Raw genomic sequence first — 18,882 nt, 5'->3', positions numbered from 1 at the left:
AAAAAAAAAAAAAAAAAAGCACCATACTACAGTCCCAGAAGATACAGTGTCAAGGTTTTTTATAGAGCTACTGACAGGTGTAAGTGTCTGAGTGTGATCAGCTGACAAGGGAAAAAGGAAACTGGGTAATCACCTGGAACTTTGAGAATTTGCTCTATAGCATGTTGGGGTTTTTGAAAGTTTTCTAGCAAGATTCAAAGAGAGAGAGTGAGTTACTGGAGATTGAACCCAGTCTTCTCACTGAGCTCCATGCCCAGCCAAATTGCCCAGGCTGGCCTCAAACAGGATCCTCCTGCATCATCCTCCTGGGTTGCTGGGATTGCAGCAGGAATGTGCCCCTGCATCCAGTCATTTTTGTTTTTGCTTTTGTTTTGTTTTTAAGGAAATTGATTATTTTCAAGCTCAGAGGTCAAGGTACCATATACCAACCCCACTCCCCCAAAAAAGAAAATTACTTTGTCACCATAGTACTTGAATACAAACTGTGCAAGCAAAAACTACTTGAGAAAAATGCTGGCATGATGATGCATGCCTGTAGTCACAACACTTTCGAGGCAGAGGAAGGAGGATCACAAGTTCAAGGCCAGCCTGGGCTACATAGTGAGACCCTGACTCAAGGAAAAAAGGTGGAGGGGGACAGTTGTGGTGGTGCACACCTGTAGTCCCAGCACTTGGGAGGCTGAGGCAGGAGGATTGCTATGAGTTCCAGACCAGCCTGGGCTACACAGTGAGTTCCAGGTCAGTCTCAATAACATAGTGAGACCCTGTGTCCAAAAAACAAAAACAAAAAAAAGATATGAAAGCAGTTAAAAGGTAACAATGAAGTAGGAGGCAGTACAGATTTAATCTTCAATCTAAGACTAGCCTAAGGGCCTTGGAAATGTCAGTTAAATTTTCTGTGCCTGAATCCTCTCTTCTGTGAAGACAGGTACTAGAACCAGATAATATTCCAACTCTACAGTTCTGGTTGTTTTAGTTATACAACTGAAAAAATATTTCTTTGTTTTATTTTTGAGACAGAGTCTCGCTGTGTAAGCCAGGCTGGTCTTGAATTAACGAACTCAGACAAATTCTCCTGCCTGAGCGTCCCGAGTGCTGAGATTACAGGCGAGTGTCACCAGGCCCAGTGAAAAAAAGTATTTTAAAGTAGGGAGTTATGCAACCATTTCTGGAGCTTTTGCTCATTCTGTAGAATTTTCTTGTCAACTTTAAAATATTCTCTGAGATGTCCAGGTGAGGTAAGAGAGGCAGTGGGCAGAGAAACTAACCTAGAAAGTGAGAGGTTTTGTCCTCACCACATTGAACCAAATAGTCTTTTTTAACACACGCAGCAACTTCCATGTTCCCTAATTTCTCAATTTGACATTTTGGTTAATCTGTTCTTGGAGGGGGGAGATTTTTCAAAGAACCATCACTGATTCTTGGAGCTCACAGCCTCAAGAAGAAGCACAGTGAAAGCACCCTCCAGGCTATGATAGTTGGGCCAGAGATTAAACAGGGCTTTCTGCTAGGTCCCTAAAGCCTCCTTTGGGCTATTTGAGATGCTCAATGTGTTTGGGTTTTTTGGGGTTTTTTTGTTTTTTGTGTTTTTTTTTGGCCTATTTTTTTCCTTTCAAGACTTTCATTCTCCTGCTTCTCTGATATAAAATACTTTTCAGAACACTATTTCCAGACAAGCCTTCAGATGTTACTGAGGGTCATTTTGCCAGACTGATTTCTGTTGTTCTCTCAAGATAGGAGACACCAGGCAGCGGCTGGTGCTGGCCCCACAGAGTGCTGCAAGTGCTCAGGGGCCATGCACAGGCCTCCAACTCTCCCCACTAAGTTAATGTGCCTGCTTATTTTGCCTCAAAGCTTGCTTACCTACTCCAGTTTGGTCCCTGGACTCTTTCCACCCCACCCCCACCCCTGCATTGTGAATTTGAAAAAGTGAGGAAATTAACAGCTTCTTCCCAGTCTTCAGACTGCAAATCACCAGGGCCCAATAGTCAGATCGTGCAGCCTTCACCAAACCTTCACACAGGTTTCAGGTTAGGGGAAACCAAAAAGCCACTTAACACATAACTCGGTTGCTTTTCTAATAGACAGGGCTCCAGGGCTGCCCCTCCTTGATGTAGGAAAAAAACTGAAATAGCAGGGTCTAGTTCTCAGTCAAAAGTGATACAAACCCCAATGTGTTACATATCTATTGCTAAATGGAGCCAAATTAAATATGATGTACACATGAAGATTTGTTTTAGTTACAGCCCTACCCTCAGGCCATTTATAGTCAAAGACTGTGTTTCTCAACACATAGTCCAACTATCTATCACCTACATCAGAATTACTTTGAAGGCTTATTTTAAAATGCAGATTCCTGGGCTTTGGTCCAGGTTTCTTGAAAAAGAATATGTAGAAACAGCACATACGAATTTATAGTTCACAGTATACCTCATATTTCCTCCCATGCACAATAAAATTCGTAAAACCACATATTACTTTAATTAAAGAGCCTTTTAGGAATTTACAAGGATAATAATTACACTATTTGAATCTTGAATCTAGTCCCAAAGTCGAGTATGTCACAGTACTGCTCAGTGACAGGATAGCAAAGGCGCAGTACTCATCATCTACAGGAGCCAGGCGTGGTGGGGCACACCTTTAATTCCAACACTTAGGGAGGCTAAAACAGGAGGATGCCAGGAGTTCACGCCAGCCAGCCCGAATTATATTGTGAGACCCAAAACAAACAATAAAGATCATCTAAAGGTAGAACACCTGACATTAAGGTTTTTCAGTTTTAACAGCGAACACTACATTTTAGCTGCAATGAACAAATTGAAAAATACATAAATGACATGAAGTACATCTGATTCAAGATCAGCATCAACATTGTCTTAATTCCTTATTGACCCTTTCCTTTTAAAACAAAACTTTGCAGCCCATCAGGCAATTCTGATGATTTCTTTTGAAATTTGAGAACCACTGTTCTCATTCTTCTAACTTACTTCTGCCTCAGGACCTTTGAACATGCTAGACCCTTGGCCTGGTGCACTCTTAAGGCTCTTTCCTCATCAACCTTGTCAGCTGAAATGTTATCACAGAACCAGACCTTCCCATTAAATTCAGCCTCCCTCTTCTTCATCCCAATGTATGGCATTATCTTCTGACTTTCTCCATAGAGTTATCAGAAGTAACCTTGTTCATTTATTTACTTGTTCTTTTATTATCTGACTTTCCTATTTGAATGATCGCCAATACCTCCTGTCTTCTAGACCACTCATCCCAGTACCTGGACTATGCCCAGCACATACTAGATTCTTTTTTTGGGCGGGGGGTTAGACAGGGTCTCACTATGTAATTGAGACTGACCTGGAACTCACTATGTAGCCCAGGCTGGTCTCAAACTCACAGCGATCCTCCTGCCTCAGCCTCCCGAGTGCTGGGATTACAGGTGTGCGCCACCATGCCCAGCTGTGTGCTAGATTCTTAATAAAAAATTTCTTAAGGGGCCAGGGATTTGGGTCAGTGGTTCTGCCACCTGCCTTGCAAGCACAAGGTCCTGAATTTGATCCCTGGTACCAAAAAAAAAAAAAATTTTTTTTCCTCGAATAAAATAAAACTTAAATTTGAAAGACATTTAAAAGGCCTACTTCATGGCATCCAAAAAAGAAAAAGGACTGCTTTTTGGCCCACATTAACCCATTATAGATTATGATGTTATCTGGGGAAGGAGAGTAGATTTCTGGATCTGGTATAAATTATTTTCCCAGCTTGGCATGGTGGCACACACCTATAATCCCAGCACTTGGGAGGCTGAGGCAGGAGAATTTCTTTGAATCTGAGGCCAACCTTGGGTATATAGTGAGCTCAAGGCCAGCCTGATCTGCATACCAAGACCCAGTCTCAAAAAAATAATAAATATGTGACCCAGTAAACTCCATGAATTGGTATTGTTCAACCTGGTCAGTTTTGAAGATGTTATTAACATTGTTCACATCTTACTAATACAGGATTGGAGAGATGTCACTAACTAATAAATTAGGTTTACTTCTGAACAAACACTTTAGGGAATATCTGGCCCATCTGGTTCAACGTGGACTGAAGAATTGTTTATGGGTTCTAGTAGCATTATCTTTCTAGTGGGCAAGGGAAGAGGAGAACTGCTGGTCGATATGAAAAGAGCAGGAGTCCGGCATGGCGTTGCATTCCTGTAATTCCAAGACTGGGAGGCTGAGGCACAAGTATCACAAGTTTGAGCCCAGCCTGGGCAGCTTAAACTACTTAGACCCTGTCTTGACTGGGGCTATAACTCAGTGCAAGGGCCTTGGGTTCAAACCCCAGTACCGTGGGGCCAGAGATTTAACTCAGTGGTGCCGTGCCTGCCTCGCAAGCACAAGGTGCTGAGTTCGATCCCTGGTACCAGGGGCAGAAAAGTACCATGGGGGAAGAGAGAGGGAAACAGTAGAGGTTACCCCCAGTGTAGGGGACTGAGAGATGCACAAAGGCAATTCTTTACGTAGAACTTCTTTCTCCCTTCCCTAAGACTAGTGGATCCTATGTTCTGACCCCACCTATGTGCTGCTTTTTGTCTAAGGTTATGGGAGGGTTTATATTGTATACCCTCCTATAACTGGTGGTGGAGATATATATATATCATTTGTATTTTTCATCTGTGGTTCCCAGCTCAGAACTTCCTCCCCGAGGCCAGACATAAAAACTACAGTTTTTCTTCTCTATTGGCAGGTCGTAAAACATCAAATCTTTCCCCACCTTCTTCTGTCTTGGAGCTGGAAATAAACTGTCTGAACTCCCGTGTCATAGTAGGTGGGAAGAAACCTCCTCCTTCCTGAAGTTCCTGTCCCACACCCTGGAGGGAAGGATGATGCAGAGAGGCCAAGAAGACTGCTGAAGCAGACAGACTTTTCCTGTTTTCCTCAGCCGGTCTATTAGTATTAGAAGTATCCATTAAAAAAAAAAGCAAGGACAGGGTTCAGAGAGCTCCCACATAGTTAAAAGGAGGTTTCTGGAGGTGGTGCCCTGAGAGAGCTTGGAAACTGCCACTACTGTATGCCTCGCCCTATGCATTGCCTCAACAGCATCCCTTGTAATACTCATTACAATAAACCAGGAAGCATGAGGTAGTGTTTCTCTGAGCTCTGTGAGCCACTCAGGAGCACTAGTGAACCCCAAGGTGGGGGTTATAAAACCCTCATTTATAGCCTCTGTGGTTAGAAGTACCAAGGTTTGTGATTAGCAGCTGAAGGAGGAGTACGATGGCCGTCTTCAGAGACCGCCCTCAACCTGTGGGATCAGATACTACCTCCGATAGTGTCAGAACTGAATTGGAGAACAGCCAGCTGTTGTGTGTGGTGTGTAGGGAAGCCACACACACACTCTCTGGTGTCAGAGTAAGCTGTGTGGGGCTGGGGATTTAGCTCAGCGGTTCCGTGGCCTGCCTTGCAAGCGCAGGGACCCGAGTTCAATCCCCGGTACCAAAAAAAAAAAAAAAAAAAAACCCAGAAGTAAGCTGTGTGGAGCTGGGGCAGTAGCTCAGTGTTAGAGTGCTTGGCTAGCACATTATAAGGCCCTGGGTTCCATGCCCAGCTCAGGATGGATGATCTGTGTTGCGAGAGTAGGAAAGATGGTTTGAGTCTAAGTTTGTTTTCATGAGTAGAATAGTTTTTACCCTGCGGAAAGTGAAGCAAGGAAGTGAGGCTCTTTAGTCTGATTTTCTTTTTCTTTGATAGGGAAAGGACACCATATAGGGAAAATTGTACCCAGTGCTTCCAAGGAGAAAACTATAGTCTCATCAGATTCTAAGAGGCAGAGACAAAGATGGAGTATTGGTGAAGTTTTAGCCTCTAAACTACCATAATTCTAGAGAGAAAGCCGGGGCAGGGTTGTTGTTCTCCTTGGCGTCCAGCAGGTGGTGTCACAGTGTAAGGCTGCCTGGGACTACAGTGGAAACAATAGGGCAATAGGTAGCTTCCAGTCTTGTGATGCCTGACCGAGAGAATAAGCAGGGTGCTTTTGCTGCTGTCCAGTCCACTCATTCTAACCCACGCGTGCCTCCTTTGTCTTCCTGCTTTTCTTAGAAACCTTAGTCCAGCCAGGCGTGGTGGCGCACGCCTGTAATCCCAGCACTCGGGAGGCTGAGGCAGGAGGATCGCTGTGAGTGTGCCTCCTTTGTCTTCCTGCTTTTCTTAGAAACCTTAGTCCAGCCAGGCGTGGTGGTGCACGCCTGTAATCCCAGCACTCGGGAGGCTGAGGCAGGAGGATCGCTGTGAGTTCGAGACCAGCCTGGGCTACATAGTTCCAGGTCAGTCTCAACTACGTAGTGAGACCCTGTCTCAAACAAAACAAAACAAAAAGAAACTTTAGTCCAAGACACATCACCTGTTAGCTTCTGGTATCCAGCTAGGGAGGAGTGATGCTAAGAACTGTACTCAGGCAAAGTTGGAAAGAGAAAAATTCCAGAGGAATTTGAAGCACTTTCCCAAAGTCCAAGTTCTAGGCTGTCCAGCATACATTCTAAATCGGCGGTGCGCTGAGACATCCTGCGTCCTACCAATCTGAAAATACCAGTATCTTACACCCACGGAGGAACCGCCACCCTCCTAAAACTCCCACATATATACAGATCTAACAGTGACACAAACCAGGAACAGCAGAGCAGGCAAAATGCAGTTTTGTTATCAGCCAGCTGTCTGGCCCTGTGGACGACAGCCATCAAATTAATACGTGGGTGGGCACCTTGTCAGTGGGCAAGGCCGTGATCACCACTTAGGAGCAACAAGCCTGCCAGGGTGGGGGGCAGCCCACGGCATTGTGCCCCTCAGATTCCCTGCCACAAGCTGGAGGAACAGAACTTCTGGACGCCTCCCTGCCTGTGAAAAAATTGACTCATTTAGAGCACCACGGGAAAGAGTGGAAGAGAGGGGCAGTGCTCCACCTAAAACATTACCAAAGCTTCTTCGCCTTAGTGTTTGTTTTGTTGTGTTGTGTTTCTCCTTTTTGGCAAGGGGTCCAGGAACCCAAAACTGGAAGTTTGGAATCAGTAGTATAAAATGGTATGTATGGATCCAGGGACATAGCTCAGTGGAAGAACACTCACCTGCTTATGTGCAAAGCCCTGGGATCCAGAGTCAGCACACACACTCCCAAATCAAGGGTAGAATGGATATACGATGGAAAGAGAACGAAGGCAAATGTGTCATGGTAGGGAGAGCTTAGACTAAGGACCCCTGAATTCTACCTCACATTAATATGTGACTCTGAGCAAGTCATTTCCTTTATCTGGGCCTCGCTTTTCAAAACTGTAAGATGAGGACCTTTGGTTAAGGTGAGACCTAGTACATTTTCCTCCTCTAACATCTGCTGTTCAAGTAAGAAGTGACTGATTTTCCCTTGTTGAAGGTGACCAGTGTAGCACCTTAGAACCCCAGGTATATACTATGTCTGAACTAAGGGAGCCAGGTACCACAGAGGTGGGGAACATCAGGCGGGCATGGTGGCCCACACCTGTTATCTCAGCACTTGGGAAGCTGAGGCAGTAGGATTGCTATGAGTTTGAGGCCAGCCTAGGATACATAGCGAAACTGTCTCAAAAACAAGAAGTAGGAGATATAAAAGTTCTAATTTCCCAATGAAAAGGACAGAAGCTCAAGCTAGCCTTATAACTAAAAAAACCTAAAACTTTTTTTTTGCTCGTCTTTTTGTTTGTTTTTTGAGATAGGATGTCACTTTGTACTTCAGGCTGGTCTTGAACTATGTAGCCCAGGATGGGATACATAGCAGTCCTGCGCCATAGCAATCCTCCTGCCTCAGCCTTCCAGAGTGCTAGATTACAGGTGTGTGCCACTACACCCCACTCCAAACTGAATATTTATCACTATAGTAGATATTAATAAGAGGAGCATCATTTTCTGTTTGAAACAGTTTTAAACAGCTTTTAGCTGGGCATGGTGGCACACTCCTGTAATCCCAGCATTTGGGAAGCTGAGGCAGGAGGATCGCTGTGAGTTCAAGACCACCCTGGGCTACATAGTGAGTTCCAGTTCAGTCTCAACTACATAGTGAGACGCTGTCTCAAAAATAAATAAATAAATAAAATAAAGTGCTTGCTTTGGCAACACATAGACTAAAATTGGATCAGCTTTAGAGCTGGGTGTAGTGGCACATGCTTGTAATTCCAGCATTCCAGAGGATGAGGCAGGAGGATCTCTGTGAGTTCAAGGATAGCCTGAACTACAAAGTGAGACCCTGTCTCAAAAAACAAAACGGCTGGGGATTTAGCTCAGTGGTGCCACCACCTGCCTCATAAGCAGAAGGACCAGAGTTCAATCCCTGGTACCAATAATAATAATAATAAATTAAATCAAAATTAAGTTTGAATCTAATACAAGTCTCTCTCTCATCTCTGCTCCGTCGACATTACCCCCCGCCAGTCACCTTTCCTCTCAGAAGTTTCTTCCTGCCCATTCCTAGTCACAGTAGGCTGTCCTAGCTGCCTGTGCAATGTTCACCTGGCCCTGGGAAGGGACCTGGGCCCAGAGGTACCCTTTGAAGAAAGCCCTTCACGTCCTCCCAGGCAGTGCTTTACTGCCTGTGCCCAGGTGAGTTTCCTTAGGGTACCGGAAACTCCCCATTGACTAGAACTTTCCTGTACACCCAAGCTAAAGCAAATGCATACTGAGCACAGAGAGTTTCCAGTGTGACAAGCAACAGCTCTCATGTATCTGCTGCCCTCACTATCCTGGGAAATTTTAGCCCTCGGGGGAAGAAGAATGGTCAGATTAGTAAGAGTAATATCTTTCTTTCATCCAACTGCATTGTGCTGACTTTCAAAAAGAATGTCACGTCTCGTCTTCCACAAGATACGTAGTATGTATGGGGGGAGTCCTACTTTCAAGGAATTCACAGTGTGTACTACCTATTGATATATAATGTTAATCCTTAAAATATAGTTAAAAACAAATCTCTCTTTGTTTTTTTTGCGGGGGATCTTTGAGACAGGGTCTTGCTATATAGTTCAGGCTGGCCTTGAACTCATGGCCATCCCCCTGCCTCAGCCTCCCAAGTGCTGGGATTACAGGCCTGTGCCATCCCACCCACCACACACAACTTTTTTTCTTCCTTTCTTTCTTTAATACTACAGCCTGAAGCCAGGGCCTTCTCACTGAGATGTGTCCTCAGTCATTTTATATATTTCAAGGTAAGATTTCACTAAGTCGTTGCGTTTCCCAGACTAGGCTCAAACTTGTGATTCTCCTGCCTCATCCTCCCAGAGTACTCAGCCTCAAGCTCTTAGCTAGGTAGTCCTGACTCAGTGTCTCTTATGGAGCTGTAGTCAAAATGTCAACTAGGGCTGCAGTTTTCTGAAGGTTTGCCTGGGACTGGACACCCTTTAGTATAAGGTAACTCTCTCACATGGCTGGCAAGTTTGTGCAGGCTTTTGGTAGAAGGCCTCAGTTCCTCATAACACTGGCCTCTCCTTGGACTTCTCATAAGACAAGAGCTAGCTTCCCTCAGGGCAAGTGATCCAAGAGAGAAACGAAGTTTGGAAACTGCAGTGTCACTGATGACTTCGCATTGGTAGTTATACGTGTCCTTCCACAGTACTATGTTGGCCATACGGACCATCTGTTATCCAGGGTGAGAAGGAATTGTAGAAAGGGGACAAATACCAAGAGATGTAGGTCATCAGGGCATCTTGAAGGATGACTGCAACGTAGTCCAACTGGGGTTTCAGAGTTCTCGTAAGTAGTCAGTAAAACTAAATAAAACAGTATATTTATAAACCTACAAGAATGAATGTTTTGGTTTTTCACAAAATGTCATTAAAACAGACTTCAGGAGAGTCTTTCATAAATATTTAGGGCATTCGGGATTTGGGGGGATAGTTTTGGTTTTGGTTTGCAGTACTGGGAATTCAATCCAGGAAGCACTGAGCTACATTCCTAGCTCGTTTGTTTTATTTTTTTGTTTTGTGTTGTGCCGTGTTTTGGGACAGGATCTTGCTAGGTAGTTCAGGCTGGCCTTGAACTCACTAGGTAGTACAGGCTAACACTGAGCTCGTGATGATTCTCCTGCCTCAGCCTCCCAAGTGCTGGAATTATAGGCAGGCACCACCATGCCTGGCTGATCTTTTTTTATTCTTTCTTTACACAAACAATGTAGCCATATTGCCATAACAGACCCACACACAGATCTGGCCTCTTCAAATAAAGTGGTATTACAGAGGTAAATGGAGAAGGTGGTCCTCAGCTGGTGGAGAAGGTGTGCAACTCCCCATACAGGATGGCTGCTTATGTTACCATGGCCTAGTAACTGAGGAAGAAAGATGAAGCAGAGATTAACTAGTTTCTCCTTTTTAAAGCCATGCCCTAGAAGTTATACATATTGCTCACATTCCATTGACCAGGAGTTACTATGGGGCCATCACCTACCACCATGGATTCTGGACAGTTTAGTATCTAGCTTGGGGACACATACCCTGGGACAACTCAGCATGTAGGGGACAGTGCAGAGGGGTCATATTACTAGAAAGAGAGAGGAGAGTGGCTGCTAAAAATCAGTGGCCTCTCCCACTCTTATAAAATATACATCTGTGAGGAAGGGTCAAGAGACCAAAGTTAACAAGTAGTTGGATCTCTCCACATCCATGTCAAGAATTAGGTGCACATTAAAAACATGATAGTGGTACAAGATCCCAATAATGAATGTAACTGTACTGTATACCTAAAATGTACCAATAAACTCAATAAAAGAAAAAAAACCATGATAGTGCTGGGATTTAGCTCAGTGGTTTCACTGCCTGCCTTGAAAGCCCTTGAAAGCACAAGGTCCCAAGTTTGACTCCTGGTACCAAAAACCAAACAAACAAAAACATGATAGTGGCCGGGCATGGTGGTACATGCCTGTAATCCCACCATTCTGGGAAGCTGAGGCAGGAGAATCACAGGTTTGAGCCCAATTTGGGCAACTTAGCAATTCAGTAAGAACATCTCAAAATAAAAAAATTTTAGGCCAGGCATAGTGGTGCATTCCTATCATTCTAGCACTTGGGAGCCTGAAGCAGGAGGATCACTGAGAGTTTGAAGCCAACATAGGCTACATAGTGAGACTCTGTCTCAAAAAAAAAAAAAACTCAGATGTGGCTTGGTGTGTGAAGGCTCTGGGTTCATTCTCCAGTACTGGGAAAAAATAGGGAGAAACACTACCTTGCTAGAATACTACTCATGTTTTTATATATATGTATCACATAGTCATAAAATATTAAAAATATAATAGTCAAAATTTTTTGTTTTGGTTTGTTTTTTTGAGGCAGGGTCTCACTATGTAGTTGAGACTGACCTGGAACTCACTATGTAGCCCAGGCTGGTCTTGAACTGGGTGATCCTCCTGCCTCACACTCCCCAGTGCTGGAATTATAGGCGTGCCCCACCATGCCTGGCTTTTTTTTTTTTTTTTTTGAGTCATATCTCTTCTAGTTTAAATGCAGTTCTTGCAGACATTAGGAAATTCCTTAGCTCTCCTCTTAATTCTCTGATTAGAGCTTTTTTTTTTTTTTTTTTTTTTTAAACAGAGTTTTACTATGTATTTCAGGCTGTCTTTGAACTCATTATATAGCCTAGGCTGGCTTCAAACTCAGTGATCCTCCTGCCCCTAATGCTGAGATTACAGGTGTGCGCCACCACGCCCGGCTAGGAAAGGTTTATTTTGGTGTTTGTAGAGGTGTTAGTCCATAATCTGTGGGCTCCAAAACAGGGTGGCCTGGCAGAGGAACATCCCAGAGCAGGCAGGAGGCAGCAGAAGACAGCAGTAGTGGCAGCAAGCTAGGGCAGCAGCCCTCTTTCTGTCCCTTCTATTTTATCATGGCTACCCGCTCATTCACATCCCAGGGTGGGGCAGTCTTCATCACAGCATCACTTTTTTTTTTTTTTTTTTTTTTGAGACAGGGTCTCACTATGTAGCCCAGGCTGGTCTCAAACTCACAGTGATGGAGTGCTGGTATTACAGGTGTGCACCACCACACCCGGTTTATCACATTTTTTTTTAGCCTCTAATCCCGGCACTCTGGGAGGCTGAGGTAGGAGGACTGCAAGTGGGTTTTGTTGTTATTGTTGTTGTTGTTTAACTGTTTGTTTATTTGTTTGAGATAGGGTCTCACTATGTACTTGAGACTGACCTGGAACTCACTATATAGCCCAGGTTGGTCTTGAACTCACAGGGATCTTCCTGCCTCAGCCTCCCAAATGCTGGGATTACAGGCATGTGCCACCACACCCAGCAGGGCCCTTGTATTTGTGAGGCAGGTAGCAGAACCACTGAGCTAAATCCCCGGCCCTAACAATGCAGTATTTAAATATGTGTGTCCAATTTATTCCACTTAAGAGTACAGTGTCAAGGTCCACCCATTTAGATAGAAATGTCTGCTCATCCTTATTTATGGCAGAGTAGTACTCCATTGTATTTTTAAAAACCCACATCTTTTTTATTCACTCATCAGTTGATGGTCATTTGGGCTATTTCCAAGATTTAGCTATTAAAAACTGTGCTACTATAAACAGTATATATATTGCTGTGGTATGATGCTTTAAATTCTTTCAGGAAGATGCCAAGAAGAGATATAGCTGGGATAAATGGAACCTCTAGTTTTAGTTTTTTGTGAAATCTGCACACTGATTTCCACAGTGGTTGCACCAGTCTACACTCCCACCAGCAGTACAAAAGGGTTCCTTTTCCCCCAAATCCCTACCAGCATTTGTTATTGGTTGATTTCTTTTTTTTTTTTTTTTTTTTCTTTTTTTGTACTGGGGATTGAACCCAGGTGCTTGTGGTTGCAAGGCAGGTGGCGGAACTACTGAGCTAAACTCCCACCCATTGGTTGATTTCTTCATGTGTGTGTGTGTGTGTGTCTGGTTTATTTCATTTGGCAAAATGCCCTCAAAGTTCATTATTGTTCATTGGTTGATTTCTTAATAGCAGCCATTCTTTCTGGAGTGAGGTGGAATCTCAGCATTGTTTTAATTTGCAACTCTTGAATGACCAGAGTTGTTAAACATTTTTTCATATATTTATTTGCTGTCTCTAATTCTTCATCTCAGAAGTGTGTTTTCATTTCAAATGCCCATTTTTGGATTGGGTCTTTAAATTTGGGGGGGTCTGATTTTTTTTTTTTAGTTCTCTATATATTCTAGATAATAGTCCTTTGTCTGAATAACTGGTACATATTTTTCCCACATTTTTTCCTACATTGTCTCTTTACTCTCTTGGTGGTTTCTCTTGCTGTGTAAAAGCTTTTTAATAAGATTAGCTCCCAGTTGTTGATCCTTTGTAGCAATTCCCATGCGATCTGGGTTTTGTTCATGAAGTGTTTGCCTACTCCTATGTCCACAAGCATTCTCTCGTCTACCAGGTTTAGTGTTTCTGTTTTTATATTTAGATCTTTGATCCATTTCAATTGTAGGTTAGTGCATGGTGAAAGATATAGGGGTCTAGTTTCAATTTTGGCATATGGAAAGTCAGTTTTTCCAGCACATTTCTTAAAGAGTCTATCTTTATTCCAGTGAAGGTATTTGGCTCCTTTGTCAAAGATGAGGTAGCTGAGTGTGTTTGGAGTTGTTTCTGCATCCTCTAGTCTGTTCCATTGATCTTCAGGTCTGTTCTTTTGCCAGTACCACATTGTTTTTATTACCATACCTTTGTAGTATAATTTAAAGTCAGGGATTGTAATAACCCCTGCTTCCAGCATCACATTTTTAATCCTATTATCTCACATGCTAGGTCCAGACACCTCCAAAAAGTCATATCCATGACCTCATGAGGCTGTGGGGAGGCTTCTAGACAGAAGCCATTACACTGGACAACTTAGCAAGATGCTATCTCAAAAAAATAAAGTTTATAACTGAGCACTCTAATTGTGCAGATAGTATATCAGTTTAATTCTCTCCACAAAATCTATGAAAAAGTTATTATCTCTCTTTTACAGAGGAAGATGAGACTCAGGGAAGTTACATGACCTGGCACCATCACCTATCTGCTAAGTGATGGAGGGAAAATTCTAACTCACATCTTCTTTCCAGATACCAGACATGTTTCCTGTACGAAATAAAAGCACATTAGCAAAAAGCAAATGTCAACATCAAGAATTCTATGCAATATTCTTTTATAAAATATTTATAACTGCTTCTATCATGTGTACATCCAAATGTATCAGATTTCTGAATAGCACAGGAACTGTATAAATGCCCTGGGTAATTAAATGCGAGGCTGTGCAGGACTTTAGCAGAGCGGGCAGTGAGCTGAGGAAACTTGCACAGGGCTTGAGTGGGCTCTGATAGAGGATACAAAGGACAGCACGTGTCAGATTCTGGGATCACAGCAGCAAGGCTAAAGACAACTGGCACATTTGGGTGACAGTCCTGAGACACTGAGACTCAAATATCTGGAATAGAAGGTATGTTGGGACGCTCTCCTGTTCCCCCATATACAGGGCATGTACATGGAGGAGGGAGAAGTGGAGGCCTCAGTGCCTGTTTTCCTCTAAATAGTCTTGGTAGCCCTGTCCCTTTATCTAGGAAAAAGACATATTCAACGTATTCCCAAGATTTCCCCTTCCAGTATAAATTGTCATCTTGCAGATCAAGAGACATATATCCCTGCACTAATGCTTGTCTGAGAGCTGTAGTAACTGACAGACAGACACACAATTCTTACTCCATATTATAGCTGCCAGAGCAGGCACACACCTAAAGTGCCAGTACTCAGGAGGCTGAGGCAGGAGGATTCTCATGAATTCGAGGCCAGCCTCGACTACCTAGTAAATTCAAGTCTAGCCTGAACTACAAAGCAAGAACCTGTCTCAAAACACTAAAATTTAATTTTTAAAAAATGAAATTTCCAGTCTAAGGAAATGCAAGCACACAATTCAGATGACAGAACAAGGCAAACTGAATCTAAACTGAAAGCATCATGTTTGCTGTAAGATGTCAAAGTGCTTATAGTTATACTATATAGGGGCTGTTACAAACCATGAGAGGAGATGCTAGGCCCAGGGACAGGTATCCCAGGTTGGATAAGCTTGCTTACACCCTTGAATCCCCGTGGTCAACCCAGAACAGTCCCCTGGAAAAGTGGCGATGGTGCTGATGCCTTTCTTCCCTCCAGAGAAACCCTGCCTCTCCTCACTCCCCTCAAATGAACAGTGAGTGAGGAGGTAACCAAGGGAGGCAGGAGGGGCTGTTGTTCAGACAGGATCCAGCAGACTAGACCCAAGCAAGCGGAAAAGGCCATTGTCTGAGTTGCTTTCTGAATTTCCTGCCTTCAAACACCCACTTCCCCCAGCGCACTCAGTCCCGCATCTCCTGCGGTGCCTCCCCAGCCCTAGGGTGAGGAAGCACTGCCCACCAAGAGCACAACAAACTGCCAAGTTTCCCCGAAAGTGAGGAGAGTCGTCCACACCCACCCACAGCAGGGAAGAGCACAAGAAACGACGGAGCACAGGCCTCTCAGATCACTCGAGGAGGGTGTTTCTGGATCTTAGTAAAGACCCAGGATCCTGTTATCTCTTCCGAGCCTCGCTCCTTTCTAGTTCTGCTCACCCAGAAGATCTGGAGTGGTTTTGGCAGAAGTGAGTAACAGCTGTATGGAAGAGAAGTGGGGTATGTCCGTGTCGGTGCCTGTGCTTCTAGAGAAGTCCTGGAGGTTTCATGTGTGGAGAGTTCAGTGTACTCAGGGTGTTGCTGAGACTGTGTCCCCACTGGGCAGACAAATCTACAACGCACTTCAGTTGAGGTCCTGCACTCGCTGCCCTATCAGCTGTGATCCAGCTCCTGTTTCCTGACCCTGAGGAGACCGGCTTCCCATTGCCGCTGAGTCCCATTCCCGATCACCCTCTTCCAGCTCCCTGGCCCCTCCCCCTCTGCATACTTACTCTCTCTGGCAGCTTAGCTGGGCTTTTGGCTGGGAACTGAGTTTAGAGCGGAAATGGGCAGTTGGGAGGTGTGATTTATGTCTCTGACTTCACCCCAGGCTGGAACCCAAAAACACTGACCCTCCTCCAAATCGCCCTTTTGGCAAATTTCTCTCTCTCCCTCAAAAAAGTCTTTCTGGTTGGTCAGAGGTGACCGGCCTCATTCTACTTCCAGCCCCCTCTCCATCACAGTACCCCTCACACCTCCACCTCCTTCCCACCACAGAGATTGAAGAATGCAGGGACTTTAAAGTCACCTACAGGAGGTGAGAATCTCCTATCAGCCCCAAACAGCAGGGAAACTGTATATCTAATTTCCTTCTCTCCTGCTATTGGATTAGTAGTTGATGAAACAAAGCAGAGCTATCTTGCTCAGAATTCTACCTCTGGTCTCTCAAAGTCTCTTTGCAAATCTAAAATAATCCTGAACCCTATGACTGTTTTTTTTGTTTGTTTTAGTTTTTGTTATTTTGTTTTTTGAGACAGGGTCCCACTATGTAGGTCAAGCTGGGCTCAAACGCACTGCCATCCTCCTGCCTCAGCCTCCAGAGTGCTGAGATTGCAGGCATGTGCCACCACAGTTTGCCCATTGTGATTGTTTCTATCCCTAAAGACATTTCAGAAATAGTCTCAAAGATATCAAGGTGCCATTTTCTCACTTCTAATCAGTAACATGTGATATAGACGAATATCTTTACCTCCCATTTATCTAGGGCTGGAAAGCATATTCTACCCTACACCAGGCCCAGTCTAGAGCTCGAAGAGATTTTCCTATAATGCAGGAGTCCTGCAACTCCTTCCAGGGGCTCCCCCCTTTACCTGTTAGAAAGTTCTACCAGAAAACTCATTTCATCTTTTCTTGCTTTTAAAGATTATTAGTCAAATGACCTTGTTAATATTAGAGAGTTGCTGGGAAGATTTAATGAGAACATCAATTTGAAAGATATAAAATACTGGCTCGGAATGATTTTGAAGTTAAATGAGGTAATACATGTAAAATTCGTATATCCACAGGTGGCATTTGATCACTTTAGCTGCTCTTTTCTCATAGTACCTCAAATACTGCACAGGGACCTGGGAATTTTCCCTTCCTGGATATCGAGAGCTCATACTCTCATTACAGCTTCTTTGGATGGGAGGCTCAGATTCCTAGTTTTTCATTTCTGAAGGTACATGGTACAATGAATGAACAACTACATCCTTCCGTCACTTTCTGGAGTCTGGCCTTGCAGGGCCTGGCTTCCCTCCCATCACCCCCTACAGAGTCTTCCCCCAGAGCCCTGAGCTCATCCTGGTTACCAGTTATTTGTTTATTCCTGGCCCCACACAAGGTCTCCAACTTCCACCCTGGCTTTCCCTTGAGTTTCTCCATAAGAATCTGAATGTGTTTGAGTGAGATGGAACCTCAAGGATCATCTAATGCAGTTCCTTGGGTTTGGGAATGATAAAGGTGAGAGCCAAAGCGGGGAGGAGGAGCCTTACTGAAGCTGGAATTTCCAAGACCAGTATCTGGATCCAGACTGGAAGGTCCCTGTGTGCTTTCAGGGCAGAAAGAATTCTCATCCCCTTCTTCCTTCTCGGTAGGTAGAATAAATCACTATTTTTTGCCTGGAACGTGAGCAAATGCTGGAGAAGAGCTCCAGGAAGTCCCTTCACACGTAGCCTTGGTTTCTTCCCCAGTTTCCCAGGTCTTTTTCAATAACTTCTTTCTGCCCCTTCTTTCATTCTTCTCCTCCCACAGCCCACCTCTAGTTAAACTCATTTACCTTCTGTGTTAACCTGCATATCACTAACACGTTATTCAATAATAGATTTTTTTTTAATGAATTTGTTAAAAAGGAAGGGGAGGGAAGGGAGGAAGGGCTAATAACTCTCTCTGGGAGTGTTTACTCTGAATCCATCCACACACCCAAGGGGCAGAATGCATTAGTCTTTCCCAAATGAGGCCTGATTGCGTGAGTTTGAATCCCAACTTTTCCAGTCACCTTGGGCAGGTTAATTAACTTCTGGTGCCTCAGTTTCTTCACCTTATGGAACAGGTAAATAGAACTCCCTCATAGAGAGGCAATGCCAGCTAAATAAGCTAACACATGTAAAGCTCTTTTAACACATAGTATTGCCATAAAGCACAAGCTATTATTATTATAGGAGACACAATAACTCCAGGAAGCTGTACACCTCTCCCCACTCGCCTAATACCCACTCACATTGTACCTGGGCCATGGGGTCTCATTCCTCTATCTCCCACAGATCACATTACCCTACTCCAAACCTGCCCTTTGCAGTCTTACCCTTACCTCACCCCCTCTCTGCCCACAGCCTGGGTGTGGGGGAGGGAAGACGTAAGAGGGGAAACTTGGCCATTTTAGGGCAGAGGAGCTGTTAAAGGGGAGAAGGAGGGGGCAGCATGGGAGTGGACCCAGAGTAAGGAGGCTCCTTATTGGGAAAGGCCCCTGTCTGATTCTGGAGACAGAGGCCAGGCCTGGGCACTCTGCCAGGTCCAAAGAGTAGGCCCCAGGCCCTGGTCTTGGCCCCAAAGCCAGTCCTAGTGAAGGGACTAGACACTCAAATGCTTTGGACCCTTCTCCAGACAATTGTGGTATGCAGTTCCTACCCCAGTATCCACCACTTCAGGCTAAACCTCCGTGGCTTTTAAAGAAGTTAGAACCAGGACTACAACCTCCCTGTGTGCTCATGAATGTGTTGCGGGGAAAGAGGGACTTCTGCTTCTGGGTCATAGTCAGATCAAACCACTGTTCCAAAAGTGGCTGTCTCTGATCCAGCCCTCCATCCACAACCCCACACTCCCCCAAGTCCAAAGGCTGGCTGTTAGCTCCTCCTACAGGAATTCAGCCCGTTCTGGGGAGATTGACGGTGGGGGGGCCCAAGGGTGAGTAACAGTTCCCACGAGGATGGGGTACCCA

Source organism: Fukomys damarensis, unplaced genomic scaffold (genome assembly GCF_012274545.1).
Source record: "Fukomys damarensis isolate Sample0158 unplaced genomic scaffold, DMR_v1.0_HiC HiC_scaffold_15, whole genome shotgun sequence".
NCBI classification, from domain to species: Eukaryota; Metazoa; Chordata; class Mammalia; order Rodentia; family Bathyergidae; genus Fukomys; species Fukomys damarensis.
This window is presented reverse-complemented; position numbering follows the sequence as displayed.